We start from the raw sequence: 13,715 nt of genomic DNA on the forward strand, positions 1-13,715 counted from the left end.
AGAGCTGGTGCAGGATGGACTTAGGAGTGTGGAGGGATCACAAGGATCAAATACCCTGTGATTGTAAAAGCAGGCCCTAGAGGTGATGAGGGAGGAGTCGGGTGTTCTTGAAGTGTGAGGAGTAGAGAGGGAATGAGGGAGGCTGTAAGGGTTGAGGATGCTCCACTTGGGAACCTGGCGTGGGCCAGGAAGGTTGAGGATGAGAGGTTTCAGGGGAGGGACCTTGGGAGACACCTGAGACCAGGGTCTCATCCCATCCAACCCCAATGGCACAGGCTGTCGTCCCCTTCCTTGGTGCCATCCTAACTGAGCTAGCGATGCTGGCCTTTGCGATGGAGGATTATCTGGAGGTGGGTGAGCCGGGGGCAGGGCAGGAGTGACCAGGATTGGGGCTTTGGGAAGAGAGCCACACTACTGAGCCCTGAGTGGTCAGAACTGCAGTAACTTCCTCTCATGAGAGCCTACACCTGCCACCCCTGTGAGCTGGGCCATCATGCACATCTTAGGGATGAGGGAACAAAGTCTGCACATGACACCCGCACCCCAGTTCCCCAGGCTGATGAAGCAGCAGAGCTGCCTGACTGCAAGAGCTGCAGGAGGACTTGTTTGAGGGACGCCTTGAGAGAAAGTTGGGCCCCTCCAAAACAAGTAGCACATCAAGAGATGGAGCAGTCCTCCCTGCCTGAGGCCTCTGGCCTCCCTGTCTGTCATCCCAGCGAGGCTTGGGCTGGGGTCCCTGAGACCTCAGCCCCCCATGTCCTCCCCTTCCCTGGAGCCCAGAGCCTGGCCTAGGTCCAAGTCCTGTTGTGTCTGTGCATGCCCACGGCCCCCTCCTGGGACCTGGCAGTAGTGCAGCATGAGAAGGAGGTGGGCATAGGGGGCTAGTCATAGCTAGGGGCTCTCTCTGATGGACTTTGGCTATCTGCCTTCCAGGGGAATGTGGTCTCAACTACCAGAAAAAGAAAAAAAGGTGAGCAGCTGTGGCTTGAGTCCCTGTGGGGAGGGAGGAGGAGTGGAAATCCAGAGGTGCCCCTGGGCCAGATCACTCCTGACTCCATCCCTGCATGCTCTGTATCATGTATTGGAGAGATTTGGATAACAGAGAAGTGGGAGAGCCACCCAGCAGGTGGGTGGGGGTGAGGGGGGTGATGGCATCAGGGGAAACTTCCTGGAGGAGGGGGCTGTTTATCCCCATCCTCTGAGTAAGCAGGTAGGGCCTGGATGGAGTTGGAGGGAAGGGAGGTTCCCCACGTGAGCAAAGCCCCAGGACCAGTCCACTGCCCCACTCCTCACTGGCCTCAGGGCCCTGCCAGCATCCCCCAGCAGGCTCTGTGTGCATCCCTCCTTCCCTCTGGTCCCAGGAGCACTGAAAGTAATGATGGAGATCGTGCAGCTCCAGGAGGCTGCTTGAGGATTACAAACCTAGAGCCCGAGGAGCGATTTGGGGCCTGGTTCTCCGACATGGAAGCGGCTCAGTGAGAATGAGAGGTGAGGCCGGACCAGAGATGGGGAGGGTGGAGCTGGCTTCTCCCTGCTGGCCAGTCCAGACAGCTTCGTGTCCATGGCTCCTCCTCCTCAGCCCTGACCTTGTGGCGTTGGTGACCGAGTCCAGGGCACCTGGGCTCCAGCTGCTGGGGCGGATGCTGGGAGAGAGGATACCTGGAGTGTGGACTCTGGTAGGTCACAGGTGCCACTCTGTCCTGTGGAAGCTACATGCTGTCGTGCCTGCTGGAGCCTCGCCCTAGCTTGGCCAGAGAACTCTCAAGGCCAAGAGGACACAGCCACCATCAAGCCGAGGACTGAAGGAGTGCCCAGTGTACTGATGCAGAGCTCACCCCCTGCAGTCGGGACACAGCCAGGGCACTCAGGAGCACTGGCCCCCATCTCCTGCCACCTCTTCCCCCAAGGCCGCTTTATCTCTTTGTAGCAGCGATATTTCATTGTAAATAGTTAACGCTAGATTTGAATATTGTTACATTAAATTCCTATTTGATTACAGCCTGGGAGTTGTGGTTTGGTTCTTCTACTTCCCTATGCCAATTTAAATGCTGTACTGACTGTCAGATTCCTCCTTGAATTAAGAGATTGTAAGCCAGTCATCAGATTATTGTATGTGGGAGAAGGGAGAGGGCCAGCTCCTCCTCCTGGCTACTGAAGGAGACCCCCAAGACCCCCTCCTCAGAGGGACAGGTTCATTTCAAGTGTCATGACCAGCTGGGCCCAGAGGAGCAGAGATGGGCCCAGCAGACCCCTGAGAACTTCAGGTTGGAGGTCCATTCCCAGGCAGAGCACCAGCCACAGAAAGCGTCGCTGTCTTTAAAATACCACTTGCCAGGACCACTGTGTGCCCAGGAGGAGTGGGGCTGCCTTTCCTACACTCTGGAGGAAGAGGAAACATTTTCTGCTTCTCTTGCTGAGGTTTCTTGGGACCAAATATTTGGAACTTTGTAGTTTCTAGGATTCCAATCTCTGGAAAGGCGTCAGCTCTAAGAGTGGGGAAACGTGTAACAAGATGGAACTGTGCAGTGGTGGAGAGGACAAGGCAAGGGGAAGGCCATTGGCAAATGGACTAAGGGCAGAGGCAGGACCTGCCACCCTCAATCTCCCTCCGCATGGGCTCCGTGTGCACCCTTTACCTAGACTAGAATCCTCGTGGGATCCCCGTCCCTGACTCCAAAGTCCTTTTTCCAGCCCAAGTTTTCTCTCCAGGGGAAGGATTTGTGATGCAGCTTTCAAGGCTGCAGCTGGGCCTATAGTTCCCGCACATTACTGCTCTCCGCCTGTGAGCGAGGATCTCCAGCCTCCCTGCACTTCCTTCTTTAATTCTTTTTAAGGCAGAAATTCCCTCAAGGGCCCCAGCCTTCGGTCAGGTATCTCACTGGGCACCCCTCACTGGCCTGGGGCCTGATGGTCCATACAGGGCATGTCACCCAAGCTGATGGGATCTCTGGGCATGCATGGACACCTGGCCTCACCAATCCCTAAATCCTCAAGAGGCTTAGAATCAAATGGGTGGAAAACAGAGCACTGCTCTGGAGCTCACCCCGAGGAGCCTGCCCCATGATCAGGAACTCAAGGAGGTGACCACCTAGTGTTTTGAACATCCTCCCCTCGTGGAAACACCCACTCTTAAAAAGCAAGACCCAGAGTGAAACTGCTTAGCAGTTCACTGAGCTCCCCACTCCATCTCAAGGCTGCAGAAGTGTCCCTCTCCAGAACCACGCCCAGTAGGGGCTGGGCCTCTGTCTGGGAGGCAGCACTGCAGGTGCAGGCGGGGGGCTGAGCATCCCATCCTGGTTCCCCCACAGCCCAGGCCCTTCCTGACCTGGCACAGCCATCCAGGAATGTGATTGGCTATAGGAAAACCATACCTTATCTCCAAAGAGCAAGAGAAGTGCCAGGACCCTGGACTAATGAGGAGCTGGGAGGAAGGCAAGGGTGGCTAGATTAAGAGACTTTCTGTGTGTTAACTCATTTTTCCCTCAGAATAATTTGGGGGCATTGTGGTTATTTTCCCAGTTTTTGAAATAACTCATTTTACACTGAAAATTATTTGGGGTGTTGTCGTATTATCCCAGTTTTTTAAAGAAGGCAAAGGAAGCACAGAAAGGCACAGTAATCTCACCATGGTCACACAGCTGGAAATTGGTGCTGTGGGGATCCTAACACTCTGAGTCCCAGTTTGCTCAGTTTCTGAAAGCAGAATGACATAGCTGAGTCATGGACATTAAGTGAAAAGAGAGAAGTCTGGCAAACATAGCTAGTGACACGACTGGGTTTACGGTGAAGTCTCAAGAATGATAGCTGCATTTCCACGGCTCTGGGACTCATGAGGGGACAGGATTTCCCTCACCCTCTTGGAGGGTCCTCGTAGCTCTTGCACAGGTTCATGAGTGTCTGAATTTGTCAGACTCGAACAGGTCCTCGGCCACCAGAGACATTATGCTTGAGCGTGAAGGATTTGGGTAAGTCCTGGGCCGTCTGCACAAAGAGGAATGTCCAGGTCTCCCAGCTGGGCATCCGGGCCTGCTTGAATGGCTGTCGAGCCCCTACAGCTCCTACAGCCGACACCCCACACAGCTGATGGCCTGTCCTCCTCAAACATGCCTGGGGCTCTCTGGCTGCCAAACCTTTGTTCTTCTTGTCCCCACCTGGAACACCTGCCCACCTCGTGTCTGTCTCCTCAGACAGATGGCTGACCCAGGTGATCCCACCCTTCGCAGAGGGGATCTGTTGTCCTCTCTGTGACCAAAGCCCAGGTCAGTTTTGATCCGTTCCTCATCCCAGTGGCCATGAGAGAGAGAGCTGTGTGTGCCTGTTCTGCCTACCGGATTAGAGGCTGAGGTCATGAATTTCCTTCTATCCCTCCCACCAGAAGGCCTGGGAAAGAGGAAGCAATGAGAATCTTGTTGGATTGAGGGCATAGTTTCTTCCAGAGAAAAATACCATCACACAGTTCAATGGTCCTGATGTGGAAACTTCACCCCCTTCTTCAGTAACATAAAGTTTTGTCTTGTCATCAAACCAAGTGTTTCTTAACATGCAACCCCCCAAGTGTGCTCCTAACCATAGAGAGTGGAAATGAGAATTGGGCAAAGTCTGATCCGCAGAACTCTTCATTAGTCTTGGTCTTTTTGCCAATGGAGTGAAACAGACCTGAGACTTCATCACTCAGCCCCGTTATCTTGCCGTGAGTGGCTGGTGCTGTCTGCCATCCACGTGGACAGTGGCTGTGCCTTTGCATCACGTTGCAGGGGACAACTGCAGAGTCCTCTGCTTACTCAATTCCTTTTCTTTCAGTCTTACAGATTCCAGTGATTTCTGAAGTTACTTAGGTCAATACCATTTCCCCCACCACTTGCAGTGAGTTCATTTTGTACATTTGCAATATAGTTATATTCTTTAGTCATATTTGCATTCCATCCAAGGATCCACAGACCTAAATAATTTTTGTAATTTGTATAAGTCAAGGTTTACTCTTTATACTGTAAAAATCCGGGGATTTTGTCAAATGCAGAGAGGCAAGCATCCACCAGTAAAGCATCACACAGAATTCTTCACCTGTTCATCCCTTTCCACCCATACCATCCCTGGACAACTCTGGTAAACTGATCTGTGTACCAGATTGACAGCTTTGTCTTTGCAGCATGCCATATAAATGAGATCATACTCTACCCAGCCTTTATAGACTGGCTTCTTTCCATTAGAAATATGAATTTGAGATTCATCCATGGCTTTGTATATCTTTGGTTTTCTTCGTGTGTGTGTGTGGAAGATTAGCCCTCAGCTAACATCCATTGCCAATCCTCCTCTTTTTGCTGAGGAAGATTGGCCCTGGGCTTACATCCATGCCCAACTTCCTCTACTTTATATGGGACGCTGCCACAACATGGCTTGACAAGCAGTATGTCAGTCCACGCCTGGGATCCGAACCTGCTAACCCCAGCCTGCCGTAGCAGAGCGGGCAAACTTTACAGCTACGCCACCGGGCTGGCCCCCATGGCTTTGTATATCTTGATAGCTCTTTCAGTTTCATCACTGGGTAGCTTTACATTGCATGTACCACATTTGGGCATCCTTTCATTTATTGAAGGTTATCTTTGTTCATTCAAGTTTCCAGCCATTATAAATAAGGTGCAGTATATAGGTGTGCTGGCTTTTTGTTGACATTATATATCAAAACAGTTGTGTAAATACCTAGGGATGTGATTGGTGGATCATGTGTTAAGATTATGTTTAACTTTGTAAGAAAGTGCCCAAGTGCCTTCCAAAGTGGCTGTACCACTAGGCATAGGCCACAGCAATGAAAGAGAGTCCATGCTGTTCTGCCACCCGGCCGTGAATTGATATTGTCTATCTGTCTGGAATGGCCTCTCATTTTGTTTGAATTTGATTCTCTCTAATGATAAATGATGTTGGCGTCTTCTTGCATGCTTATTTTATCGTATACTTTCACCGCTTAGGTGTCTGTTCAGATCTTTACCCATTTTTAATTGGGTTGTTTGTTTTTCTTATTGTTGAATCCATGATGCTTGGTACATTTTAATACAAGTCCTTTCTTAGATATGCATCTTGCAAATATTTCTCATAGTCTTGGGTTGGTCTTTTCCTTCCCTTAACAGTGATTTTCAAAGAGTAGAAAATTTTAATTCTAACAAAGTCTACCTTATCTTGTTTTTCCTTTGAAGACTCATTCTTTCAGTGTTGTATGTAAAAGCTCATCATGAAAGCCAATGTCATATAGATTTCTCCTTTGCTTTTCCTAGAATTTTGATAGTTTTGCAGTTTATGTTTACATCTATGAACCATTTTTGGTGAATTTTTGTGTCATGTGGAAAGTGTGTGTCTTTGTTAATTTTTTTCCATATGGCCACCCGGTTGTGCCATCACCATTTGTTTAAAAGACTATCCTTTCGCCATCAACTTGCCTTTGATCTTTTGACAAAGATCAGTTGACCGTATGTTTGTGAGTCTATGGACTCTGTATCCTTTTCCGTTTATCTGTTTGCACATTCATACCCCAAGATCACAATCTCTGTACCTTTATAAATCTGGGAATGGGGAAGGGTGACTTATTCAACTTTGTTCTGCACTGTTGTATAGGATTTTCTAAGTTTAGAAACACTTTGTAGATATCTACAAAATATCTTATTGGGATATTGACTGCGATTGTGTTGACTCTATAGGTCAAGGTGGGAAGGGTTGACATCTTAATAACATTGAGTCTACTGATCATGAAAGTGAAATAAATCTCCAATTAGGTAGGTTTCCTTTGCTAGCTTTCCACAGTGTTTGATAGTTTTCTGGATACAGATTTGTATTTACTCTTTTAGATTCTTACCTAAGGATTTTATTTATTTTGATTTTGTACCAGTTTGTAAATGGTATTTTCCTTTATTTTAACTTCTACTCATTCACTGCCAGCACAGAGGATGTTAATTGACTGTTGTATTTTGACCTCGTACTTCTTGTTATCTGAATCCACTCTCATCAAGGGGTGGGATACTATGCCCCGTTTCCGTTTCCGTTTGAACTTGAAAAATTAAGACTGCCTAATCTATGAATTGCTGTGATTCAGCTTTAGAGTCAGTGCTCAACAGTAGACAGCGCTGCCCCCGGACCTGGGGCAGAGGGCACCCAAACCCGCCTTTTCCTGACCCAGGCCCCTGAGACTGGGGTGAAGCGCTGGGTGTACTGCCCATGGACCCATGTGCCCGGCCTCAGTGAGACAAGAGCTTCCTGTCCTCAGGACCCAACCGGGCGTGGCCACTTCCGAGGAGGAAAACTGTCCCTGCCCACCCCTCCAGCTCAGGAGGGGGCTTTGCGGTGACTTTTCTGATGTTTTTCTTCAGTTGTGAGCACAGAGCCTTCATGCTCTGGACTGTTCCCATGTAGTTTATTCTCTGCTTTCTCAGGGCAAGTTTTCATGAGGCTTATTTTACAGCAGAATCAGCCTTTAAGGGGCTGATGGGGGAAATCACAGCCCGCTGTGTGTTACAGACTCAGGGGGTTTATGAGAGGAGTCCCTGCACAGGTTCAGAGAGGGGGACACACAGGTGCACTCGAGAAAAGAATGTATGAGATATCCAGGCCTTCCCATGGAAGGAGCTGGGGACACAGGACATGCCTGGAGGAGACTACAGAATCCCTGAGCGAAAGGGAAGAAGTGTACAATTGTATACACACTTTCATTAATTGTTAATGGCTAATTTTTCCTAACATGAAGGTAGCTGAAAAAATATTGAAAAAGTAAAGATGAGATGTATTAAAACACATTATTTTGGGTGGATGGGTGGCGCAAGAGGTTAAGTGCACGCCCTCCCCTGCGGCGGCCCGGGGTTCGCCAGTTCTGTTCCCGGGCGCGCACTGATGCACTGCTTGTCAAGCCATGCTGTGGCGGTGTCCCATATAAAGTGGAGGAACATGGGCACGGATGTTAGCCCAGGGCCAGTCTTCCTCAGCAAAAAAAAGAGGAGGATTGGCAGATGTTAGCTCAGGGCTGATCTTCCTCACACACACAAAAAAACACCACATTATTTTGTTTCAATATTTTAAGTATATCAAAGTCAGGAGTTATTATAATTTTACATTCTTGGCTTTCAAGGAAGACAAATTATCTATAATATATTTAAAATATACTTCTTAGCTTATCTTGTTTACAAATGAGAATATTGCTATGATTGACATTTTCTCATATCACAGTGACAGTCTTAAATATTTTTAAATATTAGTTGATTGAAACATCTTTTGCAGGATTCCAATGTGACTAGTATTATTAAACAATAATAATAAATCCAGGCCGCTACCAAATTTTTGGTAAGAATGTGATAAGAAGATATCATGAATCAGTTGTAGATGATCTAAACACAATGGTGATTTTTTTGAAATACCAGCCATTTCATGCTGCTTAAATCATTTAAGATGAAATATATTAAACATAAATCTTCAGAATATTAAAGAGCCGAGACAATGGCTGCTTTTTGTAAGTTAGATACGTTCATTGCAAACAAATTTTCTCCTTTAAAAATGTAAAATCTGAAGGCATTGAGTTTAATTTTGTATATCTCCATTCAAAAGGTGAAAGTAAGATATCTATAACCTTATTTTTATTATAAACCTCTTTCTCATAAGAATTGATATTTTTATCTGTTGATTCTTCATTTCCCACTTCTTTACTTTTCTTTTCTGTTTATTCTCTAAATCAGAAAGTACATTTCATGTCTCGTTAAAGCTTTACAGTCCTGTATTTACAGTCCTCTGTTTCAAAGTTACTTCCTCACGTTGGTTGTGAGCAAGGGCAGAGGCCTTATACTCAGCATGCATCTTCACGGGGGGTCAGGACATTGCTTTGTGAGCTTTCTTAACAATTTCCACTTGCTTCCCAATATCATCTCATCATGATAACTGCATCAAAATTTGTCATGTATTTGCACGAAGATATTTCTAATTTCAGCATGGTGTACTTCCTAATTTGATGTTATATTATATATAGTTATAATAATATAATATTTTATTTTCTAATAAATATTATAAACTAATATGTTTTATACATTGTACACATATATTAGAATTTGGTAAATGTCATTAATGTGCGTGGGACGGTGGCTGACTGCATTTGATCTTGATGACCACTGGCTCATCGGTAGTAACCCAGGTGGGAGCTCAGGCCAGGTTGTTACCAGTGGAGACGGTGACAAGTGCTCAGTTGTTAGATATGTTTTTGCAGGTAGAACCAGGGCCAGCTTCACTGGTGTGACCCCTGTGCTGTCACACAGGGTCCTTTGCTCAGAAAAGCCCGTGCTTGGTTTCATGCTCCACTCTCATCATCTTGAAATTCTTTCTTTATTGAAATATAATTGATGTAATATAACATTGTTTGAGTTTAAGGTGACGTGATGATTTGATAGACATGTATATATTGTGAAATGATTACCATTGTGAAATGACGAGGTTACTTAACACCTCCGTCACCTCACATAATACCATTTTTTTGTGGTGAGAATATTTCAGGGCTACTCTCTTAGCAACTTCCAAGTATATAATACAGTGCTGTTAACTGTACTCACCATTCTGTCTGTTAGATTCCCTAGAACTTATTCATCTTATAATTGGAAGTTTGTGCCCTTTGACCAATATCTCCTTATTTCTGCTGCCACCCAGCCCCTGGCAACCACCATTCTGCTCTCAGTTTCTGAGTTTGGCTCTTTTAAATTACACATAGAAGTGATATTTTACAGTATTTGTCTTTCTCTGTCCAATTTCACCTAGCATAATGCCCTCCAGATCCTTCCTTGTCACAAATGGTAGGATTTCCTTCTTTTTTATGGCTGAATAATGTTTCATTTTCATCTATATTCCTCCTCATCTTTATCATTCATCTGTCGATGGACACTTGGGATGTTCCCATGTCTTGGCTACTGTGACTAATGCTGCAGTGAACATGGGAGTGCAGCTGTCTCTTCAAGATTCTGATTTCATTACCTTTGGATATATACCCAGAATGGGCTTGCTGGATTACACGGTAGTTCTACTTTTAGTTTTTAAAAGGTGTACACTGTGCAGATTTGATGCATATATATTTCCATATGATTACCACCATGGCTTTAGCTAACACCTCTATCATGTCACATAATCATAATTTCTTTTTGTGGCGAGAACATTTAAGATCAGATCTCTTAGCAATTGTGAAGTATATAATATCGAATAAATGTTGTCTGTAATCACTGTGCTGTGCATTAGATCTTGAGAACTTATTCATTTTATAGTTGCAAGTTTTACTCTTTCACAACAGCTCCCGAATTCCCCCACCCCCCAGCACCTAGTAGCCACCATTCTACTCTCTGTTTCTATGAATTCAACTTTTTTAGATTCCACATAAAATCATATCATACAATGTTTGTCTTTCTCTGTCTGCCTTATCTCTCTAAGCATAATGCCTTCGAGTCTACCCATGTTGTTGCAAATGGTGGGATATCCTTCTTTCTCATGGCTGAGTAATATTCCATTGTGTATGTATGTACCACATTTCTTTATCCATTCATCCATTGATGGACACTTAGGTTGTTTCCAGATTTTGGCTATTGTGAATAATGCTGCAGTAAACATGTGAGTGCAGATATCTTTTTCAATATCCTGTTTACATTACCTTTGGATATATAACAGGAAGTGGGATTACTGGAGCATATGGTAGTTCAATTTTTTGAGGAGCCTCCATACTGTTTTCCATAGTGGTTGAACAAATTTACATCCTCACCAACAGTGCACAAGGCTTCCCTTTTCTCCACAATCTAGCCAACACTCAGCTCTTGTCTTCTGGATGATAGCTATTTGAACAGGTGTGAGGTGATATCTCAGTGTTGTTTTGATTTGCACTTTGCTAATGATTAGTGATGCTGAGCATTTTTATGTACCTCTTGGCCATTTGGATGCCTTGTGTGGAAATATGTCTCTTCAGATCCTCTGCCCATAGTTTAAACTGATTATTTTATGGTTGTTTTTTTTGCTGGCGAGTTGTATGAGTTCCTTTTGTATTTTGGATATTAACTCCTTATCCAATATACAGATATTTTTTCTCCATTCCATAGGTTGTCTTTACATTTTCTTGATTGTTTCTTATGCTGTGCAGAAGCTTTATAGTTTGATGCAGTTCCAGTTGTTGATTTTTGCTTTTGTAGCTTGTGCTTTTGATGTCATATCCAAAAACAATTGCCAAGACCAGTGTCAAGGAGCTTCTTCCCTGTGTTCTTCTAGGAGTTTGAGGATATCAGGTCTTATGGTTAAGTTTTTAATCCATTTTGAGGTAAGTTTCTTAGTGGTGTAATTTAGGAGTTCAATTTCATTTTCTGCATGTGGTAATCCAACTTTCCTACCACCATTTGTTGAAGAGATTATCCTTTCCCATTCACAATAGCATCAAAAACAATAAAATATTTAGGAAAAATTTAAGCAAGGAAATGAAAAGAACTGCACAATGAAAACTACCAGACTTTGATGAAAGAAATTGAAAAAGATACAAACAAATGGACAGATGTCCTCTGTTTATGGATCGGAAGAATTAATATTATTAAAATGTCCATATTCCCAAAGCCATCTATAGTTTCAGTGCAATCCCTATCTAAATTTCAATGGCATTTTTCATAGATATAGAAAAACAATTCTAAAATTGGATGGAACCACAAAAGACCCCAAACAGCCAAAGCAATTTTGAGAAAGAATAAATCTGGAGGCATCACACTTCCTGATTTCAAACCATATTACAAATCTATAGTAATTATGACAGTATGATACTGGCATAAAAATAGACCTACAAAACAATGGAACAGCTCTGCATATCAGGTCACCTAATATTTGAAGTGGGAGCCAAGAACACTCAATGGGGAAAGGATAGTCTCATCAACAAATGGTACTGGGAAAACTGGATAACTATTTCTAACTTTTTGGAGCAACCTCTATATTGTTTTCAATATGCAGAGGCTGTAGTAATCTTTGGTCCCTGCAGCAGTACAAAAGGATTTCCGTTTTTCCACATCCTTGCTAACACCTCTTTTTTCAACTATAGTCATTCTAGTAGGTGTGAGGTGATGTCTCATCGTCATTTTGATTTGCATTTCCCTAATGACTAAGGATGTTGAACATCTTTTCAGGTACCTGTTGGAGATTTGTATATCTTCTTTGGAAAAATATCTATTCAGACCTTCTATCCTTTTTTTTTTTTTTTTTTGGTGAGGAAGATTAGCCCTGAGCGAACATCTGTTGCCACTCCTCCTCTTTTTGCTGAGGAAGATTGGCAATGGGCTAAAATCCGTGCCCATCTTCCTCTATTTTATATGGGACGCCACCACAGCATGGCTTGACAAAAGGTGTGTTGGTCCATGCCGAGATCCAAACCTGCAATCCCCAGGTTGCCAATGTGGAGTGTGTGAACTTAACTACTATGCCACTGGGCTGGCCCCTCGATTCATTTCTTAATTAGATTATTTGTTTTGGTTTGTTTTTTATAAGTTGTCTTTTCATTTTGTTGATTATTTATTTTGCTGGGTAGAAAGGTTTTAGGTTATTGTAGTCTCATTTGTTTATTTTTGCTTTTCTTGTCTCTCCTTTTGTGGTCAAATCAAAAAATCATTGACATGAGCAATGTCAAGGAGCTTTTCTCCTATGTGTTCTTTTAGGAGTTTTATGGTTTCAAGTCATACATTTAAGTCTTTAATGCATTTTGAATTAATTTTTGTAGAGTGGTGTAAGTTAGGGGTCCAATTTCATTCTTTTGCATGTGGTTATCCACTTTTCACAACACCATTTATTGAAGAGGTTATCCTTTCCCCATAGAGTATTCTTGGCTTCCTTGTGAAAGATTAGTTCACCATAAATGCATGGGTTTAGTTGAGGGCTCTTGATTCTGTTCCATTGGTTTATGCGTCTGTTTTTATGCCAGTATTACCTTGTTTTGATTACCATAACTTTGTAGTATAGTTTGAAATAAGGAAGCGTGATGCCTCCAGATTTGTTCTTCTTTCTCAGGATTGGGGTCTTCTGTGGTTCTATACCAATTTTAAGATAGTTTGTTCTATAACTGTGAAAAATGCCATTTGATTTAGATAGGGATTGCTTTGAATCTGTGGATTGCTTTGGGTAGTTGGACATTTTAACAATATTAACTCTGCAAAGCCATTAACACAGGGTGGTTTTCCATTTGTTTGTGTCTTCTTTAATTTCTTTCATCAAAGTCTTGTAGTTTTCATTGTAAAGGTCTTTCACATCCTTGGTTGAATTTATTCTTAAGTATTTTACCATTTAGATGTTATTTAATGGGATTGTTTTTCTCAATGTTTTTCAGAAGAAAACCAATAATGATTAGGGGGAAATAAGTGAAATAGACATTAGAAAGACAATAGAAAGATCAATGAAACTAAGAGTTTGATTTTTGAAAAGATAAAATTGAGAAACCTTTAGCTAGGTTAAACAATAAAAGATAAAAAGTAATAAAGATAACAATAAAATAGAGAGGGGACTCAAATAAATAATGTTATAAATGATAAAGGAGACATTACACCTGATACCACAGATATATGAAGGATCAAAAGAGACTACTGTGACTAATTATATGCCAACAAATTGGATAACCTAGAAGTAACGGAGAAGTTCCTAGAGACACACAACCTACCGAGAGTGAATCACGAAGAAATAGAAAATCTAAACAGACCAATAGTGAGTAAGAG

At 43.4% G+C, this 13,715-nt stretch overlaps 1 pseudogene; it reads left to right on the forward strand.

The window, feature by feature from the left end:
- The first annotated feature begins 266 nt into the window (after positions 1-266).
- The window catches only part of LOC147915222 (peroxynitrite isomerase THAP4-like), a 78,218-nt pseudogene continuing 64,769 nt past the window's right edge, over positions 267-13,715 (forward strand).

This window comes from Ceratotherium simum, chromosome 15 (genome assembly GCF_057802395.1).
Source record: "Ceratotherium simum simum isolate JZ-2026a chromosome 15, ASM5780239v1, whole genome shotgun sequence".
Taxonomy (NCBI): Eukaryota; Metazoa; Chordata; class Mammalia; order Perissodactyla; family Rhinocerotidae; genus Ceratotherium; species Ceratotherium simum.